This window comes from Trachypithecus francoisi, unplaced genomic scaffold, assembly GCF_009764315.1.
Source record: "Trachypithecus francoisi isolate TF-2019V2 unplaced genomic scaffold, Tfra_2.0 Contig01440, whole genome shotgun sequence".
Lineage (NCBI taxonomy): Eukaryota > Metazoa > Chordata > Mammalia > Primates > Cercopithecidae > Trachypithecus > Trachypithecus francoisi.
In genome coordinates this window covers 967164-982362 of record NW_022681431.1, presented here as the reverse complement: position 1 = coordinate 982362, position 15199 = coordinate 967164, and the positions used below count along the sequence as shown (strand labels likewise).

The window sequence follows — 15199 nt, the reverse complement described above, 5'->3', positions numbered from 1 at the left end:
TAGCTGACCTTAAAGATTTTAAAACTTGGTTATGAGTTGTATTTAGTTACCTAAATGTAAATTCCACAGCCTAATGTAGGGCACGTAACAAAAACAAATTTAAATTTGGAATGGACTTATAATCATCATTGCATAGTGAATGCTGATAAAACCAGGAAATAAAAAGAAATCATCTCATCTATCATAGCCTGGAAATCTTAATAAAATACACACGCTACCTGGAAGAAATTCCCTACTTCCATAGTAGCCTCATTCAAGAAGAACGGGGAAATTAAAAAAAAAAAAAAAATCTGATCTATCATGACCTGGAAATCCTAATTTAATAAAATATAGATGCTACCTGGAAGAAATTCCCCACTTCCATAGTAGCCTCATTCAAGAAGCTCTAATGTAATAGGGTCTGATGAGAGTATCTGCCTTGAAGGAAGATTTTATTATTTAGAGTAACTGGAATATCTGACATTGGGGCATTAGGAGATCCACTTTGAAACAGTTTGCCTTTTTGTTCTTTTTATCCCTGTTTTAGATTTACACAATATTAGGTAAAAGGAGGTCTTTACACATCTTCCTTTTAATAATGGACAAGTGGAAAACATCTGAGAGAGTATTTTTTAAAATATTTATTAACAATTTTAGTTAAAATCTTCCTTAGGAAAATAACTTATCACCAACGAAAACAATGCATGAATGTGTCTCCTACTGTGTTCTTCATGTGTAAATACTTCCTTTTATATATAAAAATTACTATTCAGACCAGACTCATCATTAATGAATAAAAAAACAGGAGTATGGCTCCCTTTGCAATTACCTCTCCTAATAGAATAAAATGCATGAATTCTCAACCTGATTCTTAGCTGATATTTTGAGTCAATTATTTTAAGACCGTGCTTAGATAGCTCACATTAATGTCTAAAAGACCTTGCTATAAATCATCAAGCAATGTCCTAACATATATACAAATAGAAATATCCCAGTGTACTTTTACCATTCACAGTGAAGAATTTGCAGTTTTTTCCTTCAACTACAAAGCCTGTAAAGTTCTTAGATTCCTTTTATCTCTCCCCATAGTTACTGATTTTTTTTCTGTTTTATTGACACTGCTGTCCTTTAAATGTAACTAATCTGTATTACAAAAGTGGTTAGTGGGAGGTTCTATGAAGAGCTAATTAGCAAAGCACTGTGGTGTTTTGTTTTGTTTTGTTTTTTGATGTTCAATGCTGGCGGGCCATTCATTGAACTTTGACCTAATTAATCACCTAGAAATCAGTTACAATATTTAATTGATAGCATTGTGGTAAGTTAATGTATAAGTTACTAAATCATATCACAAACTAAACACCAGTGGTTCCTTAAACCATGTTTGACTAGAAGGGAGGAGACATAGTCTGATTATGCCTGACAAAAAAAAACAAACCCTATTTGTAGAATAAAATACTTTAAATTGTTAATTATTGTAAACGAGCCCCCCTCCCCACACACACTTTCTAATAATGGGTTAACTTTTCCCTTTCTGTATAGCCATAGCTGGTTTTCCGCCTAGTTGCCTAAACATGCTTCTCATATAAGCAAAACTGAACATGGTGCTGCTATTCATCATCATAAACTTTTTAAAATGTGGTTTTCTGGAAAACTGGTACTTTGGGAGTTTTATAACAACCCTTTTAGAGTCTAAGCCACTCCATCTCCTCTGAGTTCATTCTAGAAAATGTGCTTTTTCTTTATCTTTAGTAATCCAAGACCACTCTAAAATTAAGGCCATCAGGGAAACAGCAAACTGATGATGCATTTTTATAGTGCTTTTTTCACACTACTGCTTGATTGACAGATCTTTGTGAAACATTTTTATCAGTCAAGATGAGCCTCAAGTGCTTCTGCATTACAGTAGGTGGTCAGGCACTTGCCACATCCTTTCACTCATATTTTACACATGTTATCTTGATTAGAACAGGCATCTATCAGTAAGAAATTTTCTGCATTTGGGCCTACTAAGATACTGTTCATCAAGGTAACTGGTTTTGTTAAAATCAAGCCATATGAAGTATGTTCACTTGTCAGATTTGGTTTGGAAGGTGCCTGAGATACTGGTAAGGTATTGTATTCTTGTGGTACAACACTGGGTAAAATGGAACCATTTTCTGTCCTGATTCTGTTTGCATCAATTTTCAAAGCAGGATCTGATCAAACTAAAGGTGTCTGCTCTACCGCACTGTGTCCATTGACTAAATCACTACTACTACGATTATTTTCAGAATTTGGCTCTATGTCAGGCATCTTTTGGTCTATCAAGCTTATATTTGAAACCGTCATCAGAACGTTCATTTCCATTCTGAACTAAATTGTTTTCTTTTCCACACTTTCTACACACGCCTTTGGTTCTGTAGAATCTTCCCTTGATTTGCTAGTAGAAACTGGCAGACTAATAGTTTGTTTCTCGTTACTAGATCAATCTTTTTCCTGATTATTAGGATTTGAGTCTGTGTGAACATTCCAAAGAATTGTTTCACTGGATTGTGCAGATGATTCTGGTGTTTTACTTAAAGACTGCTGAGCTTCTTGTTCATATAGCACAAGAAGATCTTCCAAAAGCTCATGGAATTCTGGAAAACGAAGGAGCTTGAAATAGCCTGTGACTTTTTGTATGCTGGGCAAGCTGGAATGGCAGCTTAAATGACTCATTGCAATTAAAATGCAAACAAAAATACACATTTGGATAGCTATGTCTATTAAGGTGGTCTATAAAATGTTGAGAATCTTCAAATTGCCTTTGATGAAATTTGCATTTTCCTTTGCTCCACTTCATTACTGTTTGCTGCATACTGAAATCACAAGCTGATGTAGATGGATTTTAATTGTTCTCAAGGCTTAAGTTGTGACTAGTATTCCAAACAGCTAATGTTTCAAAAATAATTTTAGAAGTGTTATCAATGGCTATTTCCATCCTGAATTTACTTTATCTTTGCTTTGCCTTATTATTCTATTAATTTTTGTGAAATCAACCCTTCTAGGCTATTGTTCTTCTATACAATCTCTTAAGGCATTTTGACTGAAATGGTTCTGTGATAATGAAAGTGGGAGCTCTCTTTTGAGATGTTGAGATCTCCCCTGTGAGATTATGACAAGTTAAAACTCCCTCTAGTTCTCCACAAAATACAGCATTTCCAGGTGCTGGGAATTACGTAATAAAAATATTTTTCCAAGAGTCCATGGAGCATGGAAGAGGCACATTCTGACCCAGGCCAGGGAGTTCTCTGCTTTTCTGAGGGTGGTGTCTAGGGTACTAGTGATTGCTTTTGACTTAAATGGTTTATGACCCTGGAAATCACGGCTGGGTGGTTAAACCAAAAGTTCCATGATGTATATTTATGTGTGTGTGTGTGTTTTTTTCAAGGGTAGTGGTGCTAATGCACGTAGCAGAAGGCAATCAGGCAATAAAGCCTAGCAGGCAGTATACACAGGGGCATTATGATTCCAAGGTTTTACAATTTTCAAACGACAAAATAAAAAAAAAGATACCTTCTTTACTCTCCTGTCTCCTGTTCTAATTAATGAAATGTAGTCACTATGAGATGAAATCTGTAGGGACAGAGACTGTTGGGAGAAAAAAATAATCCACTTGCTATTTTAAGGTCTGACTTCACATTTTTTTACCTGGAAGTCTGTGAGATTCCTCATTCACTACTTGTGTGTATATTACATAAGTTCTCTGTCACAAACTGAAGCAAACCATTGAGCCAGAAGCGTTTTCTTGTCCATGGAATCTGTTATACTCCTGAGGGTCTCGATTTAGTTTTAATACTTCATTCTGTTTAGCTACATATTTTTGAGTGACCAACTTATTTTTAACGAATTTTTAAAATGCTGTGACCTTACCCTATTTACAATATGCAAGGGTTCACATCAGTCAGGTAGGTACCAGCTAGATTTTTTCCAGAGCTCAACTAAAACTAAATCAAATAAAAAAAAATAGCATCCATGAATATATACTTTTTAAACTTAAATAACTTCAACATACAAACAATTATACCTATTTAACAGAATGCCTGGAGTTATTAAGTAGAATAAATTCAAGTTGCATTATTTCAAAGTCAATTATCTTTTAAAGAAATCTGAATACTAAGAAAAACATCTGTATGTCTTGTTATGGGTTCAACTGTATTCCCCCAAACGATATGTTGAAGTCTTAACTGCAAGAGAAATAGGATCACCACAGATATCATGTTAAGAAGTTACCATCCTAAAGTAGGGTGGATCTCCAATCAAATGTGAGCCCCACATTGGAGCTTAGCCACGGGGGCTTAGCCCAAGAGGGCTCTTTGCTTCCCCAGGAAAGAATTCAAGGATGAACCAGTGGTGGAAGAAAACAGCTTTACTGAAGTGGCCGTGTTCCAGCTCTGGTAGTGTTACAGCTCCGTGACTGCTTCTGCAGAGGAGGACTACCCCCTTCGCAGAGAGTAGCAGCTCAGAGCAGTTCTGCAGTCATATTTATACCTACCTTTAATCACATGCAGATTAAGGGGAAGTTTATGCAGAAATTTCTTTTAAAAAAAAAAAAAGGTAGTAACTTTGGAGTTGTTGGATCATTGCACAGAAAAGGGTGCTAACTCCCAGGTTTTGCCATGGCAATGGTAAGCTGACATGGCACACTGCTGGGCATGTTTTACGAAAAGTTGCTTCTACCTCACCCCTGTTTTAACTAGTCCTCAATTTGCTCCAGTGTCCAAGCCCCACCTCTGGAGTTGTATCCCGCTTCCTACCTCAATTGTAGTAATGCATCTGCAAGCTGAGGAAGATGAGAATTGCCAGCAAACACCAGAAGCTACAAAGAAGCAAGGCGTATTTCTTCCCTAAACGTTTCACAGAAAATATGGCCCTGTCAACACCTTAGTTTTGAACTTTTAGCCCCTAGAACTGTGAAACAATAAATCTCTGTGGTTTAAGACACCCAGTTTGAAGTGCTTTGTTACAGCGGTCCTAGAAAACTAACACAAGCATTTACTCACATAATTGTCATTTTCTGTGGCATCATTCTTTTGTATGGATTTGTATTTGTTTCATTATTTTTGTTTTTCTTGAAGGATTTTCTTTAGTGGGTGTCAGGGTGGAACTCTGCCAGTGAGGAACTATTTCAGCTTTCATATTTCTGAGAAAGTATTTACTTTGCCTTCATTTTGTGAGATATTTTCACTGGAGATAAAATTCTAGGTTGGTAAGTTTTTAAATTTTTTAAAATTTTAGTATGCTACGATGTTGTTCAACTCTTCTCACTTGCATCATTCCTGACTCCTCCTGCCCAAAAAAAAAGTCATATTTTTACATTTGTTCTTTTGTATATAATGTGTCAATTTTATGTTTGCTTTTAAGATTATCTTTATTGCTTTTAGGGAATTTGAATATTATATGTTTCAGTATCATTTTCTTCATGTTTCTTGTGTTTGGACTTTGCTGAGGTTCTATTTATGGATTTATTATGTTTACCAAATTCAGAAAGGCAATAGTTACTACTTGTTTAAATATATTTTCTGCACACATACCCTCACTTTGAGAACTCCAGTTACATAGATATTTTTATGCTGATCTGTTAACTTAGTCAATTGTTTTGTCTTTACTTGACAAATAATTATACATATTCATGGGGGTACATAGTGATGTTTCCATACATATAAGGTATAGTGATCAGGTCAAGGTAATTAGAATATCCACCCATCATTTCAAATATTTCTTTTTATTGGGAACATTTCAATATCCTCTTTCCAGCAATTTGCAACTATGTAACTATTAACCATAGTCATCTTATAATGACTTACTCTTCCTATTTAACTTTAATAATTCTGTTTCATTTGAGATAGTTTCCATTATAATACATTTATTAGTTTCCATTATAATACAAAGAAGATTGCTAAATCTTCACTGTATTTTTATCTCATCTTGTCTCACTGAATCATTTTTAATTGTTTTCTTCCTCTTTATGGTTTATATCTTCCTGCTATTCTGTATGTCTGGGTCATTTTTTATTGAATATCAAATAATGTGAACATCAACTTGTAGGTGGTAGATGTTTGTATTTCTATAAATGTTCTTGAGCTCTGTTTGGGGTTGCAGTTAATTGGAAAATTTTTGATGAGTTTGCGTTATGTTTTTAAGATTTGTTAGATGTGATTGAGCAGTACTCAGCCTAGTGTTAATTATTCTTCCCTACTGAGCCAAGAAACTTACATGTATTTTACCTAAATGTTCGTCTTCCTGTCAGTCTCCAGAAAAAGGGTGCGCCTCTTGACCCTATGTGAAAGCCAGGCACTGTTACTCCTAATCCTTTCTGATGGCTCTTTCCCAAGGCTTGGGTAGTGCACTGTCACTCAGCTGAATTCCCTAAGGAGACGTCTTAGGATCTCTGGAGTTGTCTATGTACTTCTCTCTTCTCTGGTATTTTGTCCTGTCAATGCTAGCAACCTTGATTTCCCAGGACTCTTAACTCTTCAACTCACGCTTATGCCTGGGATTTCCCTGCTTGTTCTGTGGCCTCAAAACTGTCAATACTGGGAAAATCATTATTTCCTCCTTTGTTTTTTGTATCTCAGAGATCACTGTTATCCATTGCCTTACGTTCAGTGTCTTTGAAGTTATTGCTTTATGTATTTTTCTGTCGGTAATTGGTTTATTGCTTTAAGTATTTGATATGTAGAATAATGGCCAAAGACTTCAACATCCTACTTCCCAGAAGCTGTGTACAATGGACCCTTTAACAACATCGGTTTGAACTGTGAGTCCACTTATACGTCGATTTTCTTCTACCTCTGCCACTCCTGAGATAGCAAGACCAACACCAATTCTTCCTTAGCTACTCAATATGAAGACAATGAGGAAGAAGACTTTTATTATGACCCACTTAATGTATATTAAATATTCCCTCTTTTTTAGGATTTTCTTAGTGACATCTTTTCTCTTGCTTACTTTATTATAAGAATACAACATGCAATATATAGAACAGGCAAAAAGTGTGTTAGTTGGCTGTTGATCCTATTGGTACAGCTTCCAGACAACAATGGGCTATTAGTAACTAAGGTTTTGGAGAGTCAAAGTCATATGTGACTTTTTGGCTGCACAGAAGTCTGTGACCCTAATCCCTGCATTGTTCAAGGGTCAGCTATAATACCTTTTCCTCATTCATTGCAATACTCATGGCTGAGACTCCTGTAATAAAAGACAAATTAACAAGGGGAAATCATAAAACTGTATTTAACTAAAATTTTATGTGAGAGTGGAGCCTTCAGAAATGAAGTCCTAAAGATAGATCCAGAGAAAACCGTATTTTTACAGGTGGTCATGCAGAAGTGTGATGGGAGGACTAAAGGGTATACTGTAACAGTACTAATTTAGCAAGGCCTGTTTGTCCAGATTCTTCATGGCTTCCAGGTATAGGGCTGGATCCCTCTGGAATGGGGGTCTTACAACCTACTTTCAAACAAGGTAGGTCAGAGAATTCTTCTACGACCATGCTTTACTGGAGGGAAAAGTTCAGAGAAAGAGAAAGAGAAGGTCAGTGACCATCTTGCTTCCCTTGTCCTCTCAATTTCAGCTTAAAATACTTAGTATGCCCAGGTATCATATATTGGGGAATTGTGTTCTGAGCCCTGACACAAGTGCAAGGAAGGGTAACTGCAGGAGCTACATTAAGTATGGCTTCAACGCACAAAAGGAGGGCTAATCTTTAATAAATTTTAACATGTTTTGGTTTTGTTTTACTTTGTTCATGGAAAACATTTAAATGAGAACGAAATTTAAAGTTCAAAATATAAAAACAGATGTTCGAGTAAGAAAAACTTAAGGATTTGGTTAGAAAAGGAAGACTAATTGAAAATAAAGAGATGAAACTAGAGAATGAGATGGCCTACTGAAATAATATGGTTAGTAGATAGGGGCATTTGGATTTCATAAGATTAGTAATAAGGAGCTAGTGTCAATTGTTACTTAAAAAGCATTGCTTTTCAATAGTTTCCTAGGTTATGTTTTTCTAAATAAAAATTGTGCAAACTCAGGTTTATGAAAACACCTAAGGCAAAGCTTTTGCAAACACAATCAATTTAAGACTAGGTTTTGATGCCTTTCCCCTCATTGTTTTAAATTTTTATCTTTTAAAATATAGAAAAATCAACATTACAGGCTAACAATTTTAGCTCTAAGGGATATATGTGCGATAAGATAATCAGTCTACTTGTGCATTTAGATTATTAACCTATCAATATGTGATTAATTAAGAAAGCTTCATCCTCAATTAACTTTTAGATGCAACCTAATGTAGAGGCAGAAACACTGTCTATGTAATTAGAAATCCAGTTGTGTTTGTGGTCCCATGTTATTCAATAAGCTTCTAAAAAGAAATTTGGACACATATATAGAAACTGTAGATGGATTTATTCAGGGACATAAAAAACAGTTATTTTAGACTTTTAACACTTACTGATCCACACATCTTCGTGTTTCTTTTACATTTATTTATTTTCATTTATTTGTTTGAGATGGAGTCTCACTCTGTCACCTAGGCTAGAGTGCAGTGGCGTCATCTTGGCTCACGGGAACCTCCGGCTCCCGGATTCAAGCAATTATCTTGCCTCAGCCTCCCAAGTAGCTGGGATTACAGGCAGCCACCACCATGCCCAGCTAATTTTTGTATTTTTAGTAGAGATGGGATTTTGTGATGTTGGCCAGGCTGGTCTTGAATTCCTGACCTTGTGATCCATTCACCTCAGCCTCTCAAAGTGCTGGGATTAAAGGTGTGAGACATCTTTTATATTTAAAAAAGCCTATTTTAATTTCTTCTTTTAAAGTCTATTTATATAGTGTTTTATATAATAAATCTTAAAAGTTTAGAGGAGGCAGATTAATAGCTAAATACGTGACCTGGTTTTCAATGTGTTCCATAACATATTAAAACATGTATTTCTAGGATAAACTACGGTGCTTCGAAAAAACACATTATATGCTACAGCAGTGAACTAATAGTGGAGCGGAGCAACATGGCCAAATAGGAACAGCTCCAGTCTCCAGCTCCCAGTGCCAGCGACACAGAAGACAGGTGATTTCTGCACTTTCAACTGAGGTACTGGGTTCATCTCACTAGGGAGTGTCGGACAGTTGGTGCTGGTCAGCTGCTGCAGCCCGACCAGGGAGAGCTGAAGCAGGGCTAGGCATCGCCTCACCTGGGAAGCTCAAGGGGGAAGGGAATCCCTTTTCCTAGGCAGGGGAACTGAGACACACAACACCTGGAAAATCGGGTAACTCCCACCCCAATACTGTGCTTTACCAAGGGTCTTAGCAAATGGCACACCAGGAGATTATATCCGACACCTGGCCAGGAGGGTCCGACTCCCATGGAGCCTCCCTCATTGCTAGCACAGAGGTTTGCGATCTAGCTGCAGGGCGGCAGCAAGGCTGGGGGAGGGGCGCCCGCCATTGCTGAGACTTAAGTAGGTAAACAAAGCCTCTGGGAAGCTCAAACTGGGTGGAGCCCACAGCAGCTCAAGGAGGCCAGCCTGCCTGACTCTGTGGACTCCACCTCTGGGGACAGGGCACAGCTAAACAAACAAAAAAAAACGCAGCAGAAACCTCTGCAGATGTTAATAAGCCTGTCTGACAGCTTTGAAGAGAGCAGTGGATCTCCCAACAGGGAGGTTGAGATCTGAGAACAGACTGCCTGCTCAAGTGGGTCCCTGACCCGAGTAGCCTAACTGGGAGACATCCCCCACTAGCGGCAGACCGACACCCCACACCTCACAGAGCGGGGTACACCCCTGAGACGAAGCTTCTAAAGCAAGAATCAGACAGGTACACTCGCTGTTCAGCAATATCCTATCTTCTGCAGCCTCTGCTGCTGATACCCAGGCAAACAACATTTGGAGTTGATGTCAAGCAATCTCCAACAGACCTACAGCTGAGGGTCCTGACTGTTAGAAAAAAAACTAACAAACAGAAAGGACACCGACACCAAAACCCCATCAGTACGTCACCATCATCAAAGACCAAAGGCAGATAAAACCACAAAGATGGGGAAAAAGCAGGGCAGAAAAGCTGGAAACTCAAAAAATAAGAGTGCATCTCCCCCTCCAAAGGAATGCAGCTCATCGCCAGCAATAGATCAAAGCTGGATGGAGAATGACTTTGACGAGTTGAGAGAAGAAGGCTTCAGTCCATCAAACTTCTCAGAGATAGAGGAGGAACTATGTACCCAGCACAAAGAAACTAAAAATCTTGAAAAAAGAATGGAATAATGGATAACTGGAATAATCAATGCAGAGATGGCCATAAACGAACTGACAGAGATAAAAACCATGACACGAGAAATACGTGACAAATGCACAAGCTTCAGTAACCGACTCGATCAACTGGAAGAAAGTATCAGCGATTGAGGATCAAATGAATGAAATGAAGCGAGAAGTCTAAAGACAAAAGAGGACAAAGAAAGGAACAAAGACTTCAAGAAGTATGGGATTATGTGAAAAGACCAAATCTACGTTTGATTGGGGTGCCTGACAGTGAGGGGGAAAATGGAACCAAGTTGGAAAACACTCTTCAGGATATCACCCAGGAGAACTTCCCCAACCTAGTAAGGCAGGCCAATATTCACATTCAGGAAATACAGAGAATGCCACAAAGATACTCCTTGAGAAGAGCAACTCCAAGACACATAATTGCCAGATTCACCAAAGTTGAAATGAAGGAAAAAATCTTAAGGGCAGCCAGAGAGAAAGGTCGGGTTACCCACAAAGGGAAGCCCATCAGACTAACAGCAGATCTCTCAGCAGAAAATCTACAAGCCAGAAGAGAGTGGGGGCCAATATTCAAGGTTCTTAAAGAAAAGAATTTTCAACCCAGAATTTCATATCCAGCCAAACTAAGTTTCATCAGTGAAGGAGAAATAAAATCCTTTACAGATAAGCAAATGCTTAGAGATTTTGTCACCACCAGGCCTGCCTTACAAGACACCCTGAAGGAAGCACTAAACATGGAAAGGAACAACCGGTACCAGCCATTGCAAAAACATGCCAAAATGTAAAGACCATCGAGGCTAGGAAGAAACTGCATCAACTAAAGAGCAAAATAACGAGTTAATATCAAAATGACAGCATCAAGGTCACACATAACAATACTAACCTTAAATGTAAATGGACTAAATGGTGCAATTAAAAGACACAGTCTGGCAAACTGGATAAAGAGTCAAGACCCATCAGTCTGCTGTATTCAGGAGACCCATCTCACATGCAGAGACACACAAAGGCTCAAAATAAAGGGATGCAGGAAGATCTACCAAGCAAATAGAGAACAAAAAAAGGTGGGGATTGCAATCCGAGTCTCTGATAAAACAGACTTTAAACCATCAAAGATCAAAAGAGACAAAGAAGGCCATTACATAATGGCAAAGGGATCAATTCAACAGGAAGAGCTAACTATCCTAAATATATATGCACCCAATACAGGAGCACCCAGATTCATAAAGCAAGTCCTTAGAGACTTACAAAGAGACTTAGACTCTCACACAATAATAATGGGAGACTTCAACACTCTACTGTCAACATTAGATAGATCAACGAGACAGAAAGTTAACAAGGATATCCAGGAATTGAACTCATCTCTGCACCAAGTGGACCTAATAGACATCTACAGAACTCTCCACCCCAAATCAACAGAATATACATTCTTCTCAGCACCACATCACACTTATTCCAAAATTGACCACATAATTGGAAGTAAAGCACTCTTCAGCAAATGTACAAGAACAGAAATTATAACAAACTGTCTCTCAGACCACAGTGCAATCAAACTAGAACTCAGGACTAAGAAACTCAATCCAAACCGCTCAACTACATGGAAACTGAACAACCTGCTCCTGAATGACTACTGCGTACATAACAAAATGAAGGCAGAAATAAAGATGTTATTTGAAACCAATGACAACAAAGATACAACATACCAAAATCTCTGGGACACATTTAAAGCAGTGAGTAGAGGGAAATTTATAGCACTAAATGCCCACAAGAGAAAGCTGGAAAGATCTAAAATGGACACTCTAACATCACAATTAAAAGAACTAGAGAAGCAAGAGCAAACACATTCAAAAGCTAGCAGAAGGCAAGAAATAACTAAGATCAGAGCAGAACTGAAGGAGATAGAGACACAAAAAACCTCCAAAAAAAATCAATGAATCCAAGAGTTCGTTTTTTGAAAAGATCAACAAAATTGATAGACTGCTAGCAAGACTAATAAAGAAGAAAAGAGAGAAGAATCAAACAGATACAATAAAAAATGATAAAGGAGATATCACCACTGACCCCACGGAAATACAAACTACCATCAGAGAATACTATAAACACCTCTATGCAAATCAACTAGAAAATCTAGAAGAAATGGATAATTTCCTGGACACTTACACTCTCCCAAGACTAAACCAGGAAGAAGATGAATCCCTGAATAGACCAATAGCAGGCTCTGAAATTGAGGCAATAATTAATAGCCTACCAACCAAAAAAAGTCCAGGACCAGATGGATTCACAGCTGAATTCTACCACAGGTACAAGGAGAAGCTGGTACCATTCCTTCTGAAAGGATTCCAATCAATAGAAAAAGAGGAAATCCTCCCTAACTCATTTTATGAGACCAACATCATCCTGATACCAAAGCCAGGCAGAGACACAACAAAAACAGAGAATTTTAGACCAATATCCCTGATGAACATCGATGCAAAAATCCTCAATAAAATACTGGCAAACCAAATCCAGCAGCACATCAAAAAGCTTATCCACCATGATCAAGTGGGCTTCATCCCTGGGATGCAAGGCTGGTTCAACATACGCAAATCAATAAACATAATTCAGCATATAAACAGAACCAAAGACAAAAAACACACGATTATCTCAATAGATGCAGAAAAGGCTTTTGACAAAATTCAATAGCCTTTCATGCTAAAAACTCTCAATAAATTCGGTATTGATGGAACGTATCTCAAAATAAGAGCTGTTTATGACAAACCCACAGCCAATATCATGCCAAATGGGAAAAACTAGAAGCATTCCCTTTGAAAACTGGCACAAGACAGGGATGCCCTCTCTCACCACTCCTATTCAACATAGTGTTGGAATTTCTGGCTAGGGCAATCAGGCAAGAGAAAGAAATTAAGGGTATTCAGTTAGGAAAAGAGGAAGTCAAATTGTCCCTGTTTGCAGATGACATGATTGTATATTTAGAAAACCCCATCGTCTCAGCCCAAAATCTCCTTAAGCTGATAAGCAACTTCAGCAAAGTCTCAGGATACAAAATTAATGTGCAAAAATCACAAGCATTCTTATACACCAGTAACAGACAAACAGAGAGCCAAATCAGGAATGAACTTCCATTCACAATTGCTTCAAAGAAAATAAAATACCTAGGAATCCAACTTACAAGGGATGTAAAGGACCTCTTCAAGGAGAACTACAAATCACTGCTCAGTGAAATAAAAGAAGACACAAACAAATGGAAGAACATACCATGCTCATAGATAGGAAGACTCAATATCGTGAAAATGGCCATACTGCCCAAGGTGATTTATAGATTCAATGCCATCCCCATATAGCTACCAATGAGTTTCTTCACAGAATTGGAAAAAACGGCTTTAAAGTTCATATGGAACCAAAAAAGAGCCCGCATTGCCAAGACAATCCTAAGTCAAAAGAACAAAGCTGGAGGCATCACGCTACCTGACTTCAAACTATACTACAAGGCTACAGTAACCAAAACACCATGGTACTGGTACCAAAACAGAGATATAGACCAATGGAACAGAACAGAGCCCCCAGAAATAATACCACACATCTACAGCCATCTGATCTTTGACAAACCTGAGAAAAACAAGAAATGGGAAAAGGATTCCCTATTTAATAAATGGTGCTGGGAAAATTGGCTAGCCATAAGTAGAAAGCTGAAACTGGATCCTTTCCTTACTCCTTATACGAAAATTAATTCAAGATGGATTAGAGACTTAAATGTTAGACCTAATACCGTAAAAACCCTAGAAGAAAACCTAGGCAATACCATTCAGGACATAGGCATGGGCAAGGACTTCATGTCTAGAACACCAAAAGCAATGGCAGCAAAAGCCAACATTGACAAATGGGATCTCATTAAACTAAAGAGTTTCTGCACAGCAAAAGAAACTACCATCAGAGTGAACAGGCAACCTACAGAATGGGAGAAAATTTTTGCAGTCTACTCATCTGACAAAGGGCTAATATCCAGAACCTACAAAGAACTCAAACAAATTTACAAGAAAAAATCAAACAACCCCATCCAAAAGTGGGCAAAGGATATGAACAGACATTTCTCAAAAGAAGACATGCATACAATCTACAAACACATGAAAAAATGCTCGTCATCACTGGCCATCAGAGAAATGCAAATCAAAACCACAATGAGATACCATCCCACACCAGTTAGAATGGCAATCCTTAAAAAGTCAGGAAACAACAGGTGCTGGAGAGAATGTGGAGAAATAGGAACACTTTTACACTGTTGGTGGGATTGTAAACTAGTTCAACCATTATGGAAAACAGTATGGCAATTCCTCAAGGATCTAGAACTGGAAGTACCATATGACCCAGCCATCCATCCCATTATTGGGTATATACCCAAAGGATTATAAATCATGCTGCTATAAAGACACATGCACAGGTATGTTCATTGTGGCACTATTCACAATAGCAAAGACTTGGAATCAACCCAAAAGTCCATCAGTGACAGACTGGATTAAGAAAATGTGGTACATATACACCCTGGAATACCATGCAGCCATAAAAATGGATGAGTTTTTGTCCTTTGTAGGGCCATGGATGCAGCCGGAAACCATCATTCTTAGCAAACTATCACAAGAACAGAAAACCAAACACCGCATGTTCTCACTCATAGGTGGGAACTGAACAATGAGATCACTTCGACTCGGTAAGAGGAACATGGCACACTGGGGCCTATTATGGGGAGGGGGGAGGTGGGAGGGGGGAGGGATTGCATTGGGAGTTATACCTGATGTAAATATCGAGTTGATGAGTGCTGATGAGTTGATGGGTGCAGCACACCGACATGGCACAAGTGTATATATGTGACAAACCTGCACATTATGCATATGTACCCTAGAACTTAAAGTATAATTTAAAAAATAAATAAAATGAAAAAAGAAATT

At 38.0% G+C, this 15199-nt stretch overlaps 1 pseudogene; it reads right to left on the bottom strand.

Annotated features, from left to right (window-relative positions):
- Positions 1-1845: 1845 nt before the first annotated feature.
- Positions 1846-2815, bottom strand: LOC117095916 (annotated as a pseudogene).
- Between the last annotated feature and the right edge of the window lie 12384 nt (positions 2816-15199).